Source organism: Triticum urartu, chromosome 6 (genome assembly GCF_003073215.2).
Source record: "Triticum urartu cultivar G1812 chromosome 6, Tu2.1, whole genome shotgun sequence".
Classification (NCBI taxonomy): Eukaryota; Viridiplantae; Streptophyta; class Magnoliopsida; order Poales; family Poaceae; genus Triticum; species Triticum urartu.
Window position 1 is genome coordinate 500,890,933 of NC_053027.1, and position 11,547 is coordinate 500,902,479.

The window sequence follows — 11,547 nt, forward strand, 5'->3', positions numbered from 1 at the left end:
TCCGTCCGGGATTTATTAGTCCCATGAGAAAAGCAGCAAGACCAAGGCATGGAAATAATTAACGGCATGCAGAAGTTTAAGCCTGATTAATTTCAGCGATTTAAGTGGCTGCATGCATGCCCTCGGCTGCGACTCGTTGCATGCTGCTTCACGTACTGCCTGCGAGCGATTCTGAATGCCTGCATGCAGCCGGCCGTAATTAAGGCAGCTAACTAATGCGAAAAAAGATACGCTTTAAATCCATGGAATCATTATTGACAAGGAGGGAGATGATTCGAGTGCACTCGTTTGACCGCCATGCCGGCGTGCGACCCAGACGGGACGGGACGGCACGGTCATAATTTCAATTTCTCTAGTTTTCCACGGCAAGCTGGCGTGCTAAGCCATTATGCATTGAATTACGATGATCGTCGCGCTACCTTCCGCCTATAAGTACTGTTTCCCGGCCTTCTCAGGTGCCACCGTGACCCAACTCGCCATATCCTCATAAGCCCCCACCGGCCCGACGTCGCTCGCCACATCTGCCATGCCCCCGCCCGTCCGTGGTAGGCGACGCCGGAGGCGGTCACCGTCGGAACTAGTGTTCGGGTTTTCACCGGAAGGCAGACGGAGGGAGGAGGCATTCTATCTGTCTTTAGATGGCAATACGGAGATCGAGGAGTTGTTGGAGCGCGACCGCATGGCGGAGGAGCAGGAGTTGTTGGAGCGCGACCGCCTAGCGGAGGAGCAGCGTATCGCCGATTTGCGCCGCCAGCGGGACATGGAGCAGCAGCGCACCAACGCTCTGAGTCACGAGCAGAGCGCCCGCAACTGGGCCGACTACGTGGAGGCCGGCGCCCGGCAAATAGCCCTGGAGGTTGTCGGGCACGCACGCATTCGCAACGCTGATTTTTACTACCAGCTCGTCAAGTGGGTTTCCCACTTGGAAGCTGAAGCTTCGGTGGACCACGCCGGCATGGAAAGGGCCAACGCGCGTGAGCAACGCGCCCTATCGTACCTCTGGCAAGTCCGAGGCGAGGCGGAGGACGCCGGTGCCGGCGTTTAGCATGGACAGCAGATGGCGGCCGGCATCGTCTAGTTAGCTAAGAGTAAGTTAGTACTTGTACGCTACTAGAGTGTTAGTGGGAGTAGATAGTTAACTTGGCTATGATGGTTGTCAACGTGGAAGTTCAGTACTCTATATGTGGATCAGACCTGTTACTTTGGTCTGAATGTTGAACTTTCTGTTTGAACGTATGGAATGGGCTGTTATTTTTTTAAATGGGTTGTATTTGTCCTCCACGGTTTAGAGGCTGACTTGTGGGCCTAGCAAGTTGACGCGTACACAATCAAGAGATGATTGTACGTGGAGAGGATGACAGCAGGGACCCGCCAAGGTCATGGCAGTACGCAAGCAAGTGCCTCCTTATTTCAAGCCAATAAAAAAATGGCTCCTCCTAGTGGATTTCTGACATCTGGGTCCCATGCCATTGTCAACATAGTCAACAAACGAGAGAATTGCACAACGAGCGGCTGACACCAGGGACCCAGCAGCTCGCCCAGTTATTTTTTTGGGTTAATTTGATAAATGCCACTCCAAATCTGGTGTATCCGAGAAATGCCACTGCAAATTCCAAAGTTTGAAAAATGCCATTTCATGCCATTTCTAGTGGCATTTTTCGAAGTCTGGAGTGGCGTTTTTCGAAGTTTGCAAACTGCAGTGGCGTTTTTCAAAGTTTACAAAAATTGCAGTGGCATTTTTCAAAGTTTGGAAATTGCAGTGGCATTTTTATGAATCGCCATAATTGGAGTGGCATTTATCTAATTTGTTTTTGAGGCGCAAGCAGGGTGTCAACTGGGTTGTGCGGGACACTCTGGCCTGTCTAGACAGCCTTTTCTTTTATGTTTACCACAAACCAGCCCAGTAGTTTTTTTTCCTTTCTGAAAATGGCTAGCCCAGTTCTTTTGTGATTTGTCAAGTAAGTCGCTTTATCAGGCCTGTTGGGCTGTAAATCTTTCAAGACGAGGAGAGCTTCATTCGGCTGGCCGAGAAAATGGCATATTAGTAATGAGAAATGGGTTGTACATTTTTAAAACACATCAAACCGGCAATTATTTTCAAATATCTTTTTTTTCATTTCAAGATTTTAAATTGCATTGATTTTTATGCGTGGACAATTTATTGGATTTTATATTGATATACATTTATTTTTAAAATCAGTCTGAATGTGACTCGAAATTTCGGGATTAAAAACAGTTCAGACCGCACTGACATATGAAAATTTTCGTATAATTTTTTAACCATGGCCACAATATGGGCTGTAATGCTAACATAAAGAATATGGGCTCCAAAAAAACCCGTAAGAATTAGCAAATGGGCTGTAAATTATTTGAAATAATGGCAGATGGGATGTATGCTATTTTCCACAGATTTGAGGCTTTCCACAGATGGCCTGTATACTGTTGCATGTCCATCCAACGGCCGTCGTGCTTCTTCAATCTCTGCTCTTCCTGCTCCAGCCGCTCAAACAAGTGGCGGTGGGACTGCCTGCTCCCTCCTCCCCGCGGTCGGCTGTGCTGCCGCGCAGGCCTCACCGCCCCACCGTACTCCCATCGCTGTCCTAGCCATCCCTCTACTCACCCACACTTGTTGTTATTCTCCGGCGATGGCAGACGAACCAGTAAACCCTCGTACAGTCGTACTCCCCTCCGCGTGGGAAACAAAAACAACGGCTGAGTCTTCCCTGCCTCCGTGTCGTTCCCTTCCTAGGCCTCGCCGTCGTCCACCGTCCTAGTGCTCTCGGCGTGGCGTGGTCAGCGTGGTCAATGACCGACATGCATCTGAAGTGGACTGTACGTGGAGAGGCTGACAGCTGGGTCCATTGTCGCCCGCAAGGAAATGCCTCCTTATTACGCGCAAAATAATGATTTCCTCCACCTAACATCTGGGACCCACCGAAACAGCCTCTGTATTTCGCGAAAAAAATGTTACCATCGCTGACAGCTCGGACCCACCAGCTATATCTTCGCATGCAAGGAAGTGCCTCCTTATTACGCACAAAAAAATGAATACTCCCCCTGCTAGCTGGGACCCAGTATAGTGGGCCTACTAAGTTGACGGGGACGAAGGGCTTTGTCAACTTATTCAATATGCAAAATTCTAGCTCGACTGACCGTATGATGTCCATCCAATGGCCGTAGTGCTTCTTCAACCTCTGGTCTTCTTGCTCCAGCCGCCCAAAGCAGTGCCGGTCGTGCCGCCTGCTCCTACCTCCCGTGGTCGGCTGTGCTGCCGCGGAGGCCTCACCGCCCCCATACTACTCCCACCGCTGGCCAGGCCATCCCTCCACTCCACTCACCCACACCCCCTGTTATTCTGCGATGACGGCAGCGCAGCCGAACCAGTGAACCCTCGTACTCCTCTCCGCGTGGGCATCCACTTCAGCGTCTTCCCCGGCTCCGCGTTGTCCCCTTCCTAGGCCTCGTTGTCGTCCACCGCCATGGTGCTGTCAGCGCGGCGTGGTCAATGTGGTCAATGATCGAATTCCATCGGAAGAATACTGTACGTGGAGAGGCTAACAGCTGGGTCCACGGCAGCCGCAAGGAAGTGCCTCCTTATTACGTGGAAAATAATTATTCCTCCACCTCACAGCAGGGACCCACCGGATGCCCACCAGTAGATCGCGAAAAAAACATTTGCCCCTGACTGTTGGGATCCACCCGACGGGCCACCGTATTTCGCGAAAAAAACGTTCCCCCTGCTGTCAGCTCGGACCCACCGGAAGTGCCTCCTTATTACGCACAAAAAAATGAATACCCCCTGCTAGTTGGGACCCACCTTGGTGAGAGGCTGACTTGTGGGCCTACTAAGTTGACGGGGACGGAGGGCTTTGTCAACTTAGTCAATATGCACGATTCTAGCTCCAGTGACCGTACGATGTCCATCCAACGGTCGTAGTGCTTCTTCAACCTCTGGTCTTCTTGCTCCAGCCGCCCAAACCAGCGTCGGTCGTGCCTCATGCTCCTGCCTCCCGTGGCCAGCTGCGATGCGGCGGAGGTCTCACCGCCCCCTACTACTCCCACCGCTGGCCAGGCCATCCCTCTACTCACCCACACCCCCTGTTATTCTGCGGCGACAGCAGCCTCACACCGCAGCGAACCAGTGAACCCTCGTACTCCTCTACACGTGGGCATCCACTGCCGCGTCTTCCCCGGCTTCGCGTCGTCCCCTTCCTAGGCCTCGCCGTCGTCCACCGTCGTGGTGCTCTCAGCGCGGCGTGGTCAATGTGGTCAACGACCGACTTCCATCGGAAGAGTACTGTGCGTGGAGACACTGACAGCTGGGTCCATGGCCGCAGCAAGGAAGTGCTCCTTATTACGCGCAAAATAATTATTCCTCCACCTGACAGCGGGGACCCACCGGATGGGCCACCGTATTTTGTGAAAAAAATGTTTTCCCCCTGACTGCTAGGACCCACCAGCTACACCTTCGCACGCAAGGAAGTGCGTCCGGGCAAAAAAACAAAATGATTCGCCCCCCTGACTGCTGGGACCCACCAGCTACATCTTCGCACGGAAGGAAGTGCCTGATAGTTGGGACCCACCTGGTCGAAGCATATGTAGCGTTGTCATTCTGGTCGCGAACGTGTACGTACATATATACTGGTCGATGTAGAGGTGCGCACGTGTCGTAGTAGAGGCGCGCACGTAGCATGTACACGTACGTATAGCGGCCAGGGTGCAAGAAAGAAAATACGGCCACGTATGTGTACATACGGGCGGGGTCTCAAACGCCTACTCGCGCATACGTACAGCCAGGGCTGGTGTACATGGCTGGGTCGGAACGGAGAAACAGCATCGTCGTCGTGTTCATGGGGAGGCAACGGAATGCGTCGTGTTCATGGGGAGGCAACGGAATGCGTCGTGTTCATCGGGATGGCTTGGACGGAACAGGCGATGGAAACGAGGCCTGGCGTACCGCAGAACGGAGGAAACGGCCTTGTGTTCGACCGGCCATGTTCGAAATGGGATCATGTTCATCGGGAGGGACCTGGCGTACCGCAAAACGGAGGAAACGGACCTCCTACGGTCGAAACGGGGGTCCTGTTGATCGGGATGGCTGTGGCGTGCCGCAAAACGGACGAAACGGACTTGTGTTGGAGTGCTACGGTCGAAACGGGGGTCATGTTCATCGGGAGGGGTGTGGCGTACCGCAAAACGGGACTCCACGGGATACTGTTCATCTCCACCGTCGACCCCCTTCAGCCTCCACGAGCTACTGTTCATCCACCGTCGACCTCCTCCAGCCTCCACCTGCGACTGTTCGTCCACGGGCTCCTGTTCATCTAGCCTCCACCGCGCGCTACTCCACCGGCTACGGTTCAACTAGCCCTCTCCACGGGCTCCTGTTCAACCACCCCTCCACGGGCTACTGTTCATCCTGCCCTCCACCGTCTACTATTCATCCTGCCCTCCATGGGGTGGTCCTGTTCATCCAGCCCTCCATGGGGTCCTGTTCATCCATCCCCAACCGGCTCGATCAATCGGGGTCCTGTTCATCCAGAGGCAACACCAAGGGGTCCTTTTCATCTGTTGGGGAACGTAGTAATTTCAAAAAAATTCCTACGCACATGCAAGATCATGGTGATGCATAGCAACGAGGGGAGAGTGTTGTCTACGTACCCTCGTAGACCAGCAACGGAAGCATTGACACAACGTAGAGGAAGTAGTCGTACGTCTTCCCGATTCAACCGATCCAAGTACCGAACGTATGGCACCTCCGAGTTCTGCACACGTTCAACTCGGTGACGTCCCTCGAGCTCCGATCTAGCCGAGTGTTGAGGGAGAGTTTCGTCAGCACGACGGCGTGATGACGGTGATGATGTTCTACCAACGTAGGGCTTCGCCTAAGCACCGCTACAATATGACCGAGGTGGAATATGGTGGAAGGGGGCACCGCACACGGCTAAGGAACGATCACGAAGATCAACTTGTGTGTCATGGGGTGCCCCTTGCCCCCATATATAAAGGAGGGAGGGGGAGGTGCGGCCGGCCCCTAGGGGTGCGCCTGGAGGAGTCCTACTCCCACCGGGAGTAGGACTCCCCCTTCTTGCCTTGTTGGAGAAGGAAAGGGGAAGGGGGGAAGAGGAAAGGGGGGCGCCGCCCCCCCCCTTCCTTGTCCTATTCGGACTAGGGGGAGGGGGCGCGGCCTGCCCTGGCCGGCCCTCCTCTTCTCCCTTAGGGCCCATGTAGGCCCATTAACCCCCGGGGGGGTTCCGGTAACCCCCCGGTACTCCGGTAAAATCCCGATTTCACCTGGAACGATTCCGATATCCAAATATAGGCTTCCAATATATCAATCTTTATGTCTCGACCATTTCGAGACTCCTCATCATGTTACTGATCACATCCGGGACTCCGAACAACCTTCGGTACATCAAAACACAAAAAAACCCTAATTACGATCGTCACTGAACTTTAAGCGTGCGGACCCTACGGGTTCGAGAACTATGTAGACATGACCGAGACACGTCTCCGGTCAATAACCAATAGTGGAACCTGGATGCTCATATTGGTTCCTACATATTCTACGAAGATCTTTATCGGTCAAACCGCATAACAACATACATTATTCCCTTTGTCATCGGTATGTTACTTGCCCGATGTTGGTGTCAAAACCGGCGGATCTCGGGTAGGGGGTCCCGAACTGTGCGTCTAGGCCGGATGGTAACAGGAGACAAGGGACACGAAGTTTTACCCAGGTTCGGGCCCTCTCGATGGAGGTAAAACCCTACGTCCTGCTTGATTAATATTGATGATATGGGTAGTACAAGAGTAGATCTACCACGAGATCGAGGAGGCTAAACCCTAGAAGCTAGCCTATGGTATGATTGTTGATGTGTACGTTGTCCTACGGACTAAAACCCTCCGGTTTATATAGACACCGGATAGGGTTAGGGTTACATGGAGTCGGTTACAATGGTAGGAGATCTACATATCCGTATCGCCAAGCTTGCCTTCCACGCCAAGGAAAGTCCCTCCCGGACACGGGATGAAGTCTTCAATCTTGTATCTTCATAGTCCAGGAGTCCGGCTGAAGGTATAGTCCGGCTATCCGAACACCCCCTAATCCAGGACTTCCTCAGTAGCCCGTGAACCGGGCTTCAATGACGACGAGTCCGGCGCGCAGATTGTCTTCGGCATTGCAAGGCGGGTTCCTCCTCCAAGTATTTTGTAGAAGATTTTGAACACAAAGATTGTGTCCGGCTCTGCAAAATAAGTTTCCACATATTGCCATAGAGAGAATAATATTTACACCAATCTAATCTGCTGACGTATTCCATAGCATGACACACCATGGCCAAGCCTTTATCCGAGTCGTTTCATTATCCCACCTCAGTGTGTTATGCGAGGCGGTTTCCTTGGAATGTCTTGTTAAAGCATAGATCGTGCCCCCTTATCTTGGGATTCTCATCAATAAGGGCGTGGGTAACCCAACCGTGCCATTGATTACGGCGCTTGGAGATAAGCGAGTTTTACCAGGCTGGTGGGGACATGTAGTTGCGTCCACCCATATAAGGGGATAAGGATCCACCTTTTCACCTACGCCTTCTTCCTCCTTCGCCTATCCATTCTTGCGCACTCGAGCTCCAGCACCCAAGTCCGCACTCCCCACCTCAACCTCCTCCAGCCATGTCCGGAGTGGGAGGCAAGTGGATGGTCTCCTCTGTCACGGAGGGACATATCAAAAAGCTGAGGAAGGCCGGATACCTGTCTAACGACATCGCGTACCGGCTCCCCGAAAAGGGGCAGCTAATCCCCACCCCTAGGCCCCATGAGAGGGTGGTGTTCCTCCCCCATTTCCTCCGTGGACTGGGCTTCCCTCTCCACCCATTTTTTCGAGGGCTCATGTTCTACTACGGCCTGGATTTCAACGATCTGGCCCCGAACTTCGTCCTCAACATCTCGGCGTTTATCGTCGTGTGCAAGGCCTTCCTCCGCATCCGCCCCCATTTCGTCCTATGGCTCAAGACTTTCAACGTCAAGCCGAAGGTGGTGCGCGGCAACCCGGCGGAGTGCGGAGGCGCCATGGTGGGCAAGATGGCCAACGTCCTATGGCTCGAGGGCTCCTTTGTGGAGACCCTGAAGGGGTGGCAATCGGGGTGGTTTTACATCACCGAGCCGCGCGACGCCGAATGGGTCGCACCCCCTGAGTTTCGATCCGGACCCCCTACGCGGCTCACCTCCTAGAAGGAGACAGGCCTATCGTGGGGTAAGAAGGGAGAGCTGACCGGACTCCAAACATGCGTCCAAACCCTGGTGGACAAGAAGCTCAAACTTGTCAACGTAGTCCAGGTTATGCTCATCCGCTTGATCCTCCCGTGTCAACAACGGGCTTTCAACCTGTGGGAGTTCGACCCGGCGCGGCACCAAACTCTGAGCAGGCTCTTCAACACGATGTACGAAGATGCCTGGAAGGTGCTTTTCAAGGGCGCCGAGGCTCCCGCATCCGCTACCGAGGATCGCGGATTCAGTGCGCAGCGTCATGCTCTCGCGGTAAGCTGTTTTTTTCCTTTACAGGGTATCAGTTTTTCATAGTTTGACTCCATGCGGGATCTAAACTCCCTTACCCTTGACAGGATTGGCAGGTGACATCCGGACAGATCAACTGTCCGGCTCCATTGCCCGAAGGCCTAGCGGACGCTCGCCTGGCGAAGCTGCTGGTTCCGGCACCCTATGTGGTGCCGGAGAAGAAGGCCGCAAAAAAGGCCACGGGGTCTCGAAAGAGTGCCCGGCGCCAGGAGGTGTTGGATCCATCATCCGACGGTTCCGAGGCGCATTCCTCCCGTGAAGACGAGGAGGAAGAAGAAGAGACCTCTCCCCCTCCAGCGGGGGGAGAGAAGAAAAGGAAGGTCGCCCTCTCGGGGAAGGCCGGAGGGTCCAAGAAGGGGAAAACCCTTCCTCCGGACTGCTCCTCCGACGCCGACAGTGGCGGAGAGGAGTGGCAGCCCAGGGCCAAGCCCCTGGCAAAATCGTAAGAATCCGGATACCAGAGTAATTCATAGTATTCGTTTATTTCACAGCTTTCCCTTACGTTGAATATTTTTATGCAGCCCACCCAAAGACCGGCTCGACGCGTCGTCGAGCGGCTCACTAGACTCGTCGGATGTGAACTCGCTTCCGATGGCTTCCTCCCCCCGCCCTACGGACGACACCGAAGTGTTGTCCCAACAGGTTCCAAGCTGGGAGGAGGTGGTCCTGGAGGCGCCGCAAGGCGACCTCCCGGACTCCAGGAGTAAAGGGGACGAAACCCCCCAGGGCTCCAAGTCCGGCTCTAGGCCGGACACCGCTCTGGAACCTTCAGAGGTTCCAGAGTCCGGCGGGGGACCTCCTTCCAAGAGGAGCAAGTCCGCCGTGCCGGTGGCCCTCATCCAACCGGAGGCGCCGGACAATATGTTGGAGGCGCTCCAAGGCGCCTCCATCGACGAGGAGCACCGCACTATTATGAGTGCGGTGGTCCAGAAGGTTCAGTCCGCCAAGAGCGGACTGACTGAAGCTTGTACTAGCCTTTTGACAGGCTTTGAGGTAAGTAAAGAATGTGTAAATAATAGTACCGCATAGACAGTAGCCCCTGATGCTCTATTTGGCGTTCGGGAAGAAAAGCCGAATAGAGGATCAAATAGAATTCGCAGGAGTCTAACAAAAATGAGTCAATATGCATATGCAGGCTTCCCTGCTTGCGTTCACTGCACTGACTGTGGAAGTGGACACGCTAAAGCAGAACCTCGAGCGGTCCGAGCAAGAGCTCGGGCGTGCCAAGAAGCAGCTCGAGGACAATGAAGGTAAGAAATACCTTGTTTTTAAATATATATAAAAAGGTGCAATTGCAAAGAATGACAGGATTATCGTGGCTATTTTAGGGGCCACGTCTGAAGTGGCGACCCTTAAGTAGGCGCTAGTCGAGGCCGAGAAGAGGGCGGCCTCGGAGCGCACTGAGCGGGAGAAGTATGAGGCCGAGGTTGGCAAGGTGCGGCAAGAGCTCCAGGCTCTCATGGAAAAACATGAGAGTTTGGAGCTTGACTCAAAGACGCGAGCGTCCGAGCTCGCGGTGGCTATTGAAAATGCCAAGTCTGCCAAGGCCGAATCCCAGAAGACCCTCCATGAGTTGGATGAGGTGAAGGAGATAGCGGCAGGTAAGGCATTCTTTATGCAAAGCAAACACATAAACGTGAGTTACTTGTTACTTACCCGAATCCGGAGCTCTCCAGGAGTGTTCGCAGATCTTCCCCGGAGTGTGTCCGATGCCGCCGCATTCTATTGAGCCGAGGAGGGTAGCTCGACAGAGAAGGTGTTCTGGTCTCAGTATGCTGAGGCCGGACACCCCGTGCCCCTGAGCGACCAGCTGAAGCAACTGGTCGAGCTCCACAAGGCGGCCGAACAGGCCATGAAGGGCCTCATTGTTTGGCTGTGGCCTGGAGGGGCTCTGCCTGGGAGCTATTTCGGGCTGGTGCGGCGGTTGGTGGAGGCTTGTCCAAGGCTAGAAGTCATCAAGTGCTCCGTCTGCATTGAAGGTGCCCGTAGGGCCCTTGCCCGTGCTAAGGTGCACTGGGGCAAGCTGGATGCTGAGAAGCTGGTGAAGGACGGGCCACCGCCGGGGAAAGAGCATCGCAAGCACGAGAATTACTATAAGGATGTTTTGAAGGGTGCCTGCCTTGTGGCAGATGAATGTTCTAGGGATGTAATTTTTGAGTGAAACTTGCTCGTTTGTCCTGTGCGCTGAAAACTTGTTTATATGCGCTAAGCAATGCTGTTGGAATTTAAAATATTACCTTCTGTGCGGCTGTTTATCAATTCTGAGAGATGGCGAGTCGTCGGCTTCTGCCCCCATGCCGCTAGTGCTGGGGTGTTCGGGGATAAACCTGAGCGCTCTTTTTCCCATGTTTGGGTCCTTCGAGGGAGGCGCTCAGCCCAATGAACAAGGCAATCGGACTATAATGCATGAACACTCTCACTTAGCCATAGAATTCTATAATTTTAAATTTCGGCAAAGCCCCTGGTATTCGGAAGACCGAGTTCGGGGCGCTATCCACGCCTTGGCTGGACAGAGCCGGCTCCTCGCCCTAAGCGGCATAAGTATTTAGGGACTCGAAAAACCTCTCGAACAGCGACCAGCTCTCGCTTCATCATGACAGTCAGTTTTAGCTTTCTCCACTGAGGTGCTCGACCCAGCTCAACTGGGGCACAATCGCAGTGGTTCTCCTAGTGCTACCTTAGCCGATATAGCGGAACGTAAGGCACCAAAACATAGGAGCCGGGTAAACCCAACTTTTGACCCAAGACATGATTCGGAGCCGATGCATATAATGCTATAAGTTCGGGGTGCCGCACTTGTTAAAGTGTTCGGACTTCTCACACCTTATTGAGGGGTACTAAAGCCCCTGTCGTATTTTGTCCGTACCAACGTGTACGGGTGCAACATGTCGTTTAAGGAACATAAAGAAAAAAAGGTAATGCAAAAATAGACGAAAGCTATGCATTGTTTATTAAAAAGGGCTGCGATCAAAGTAG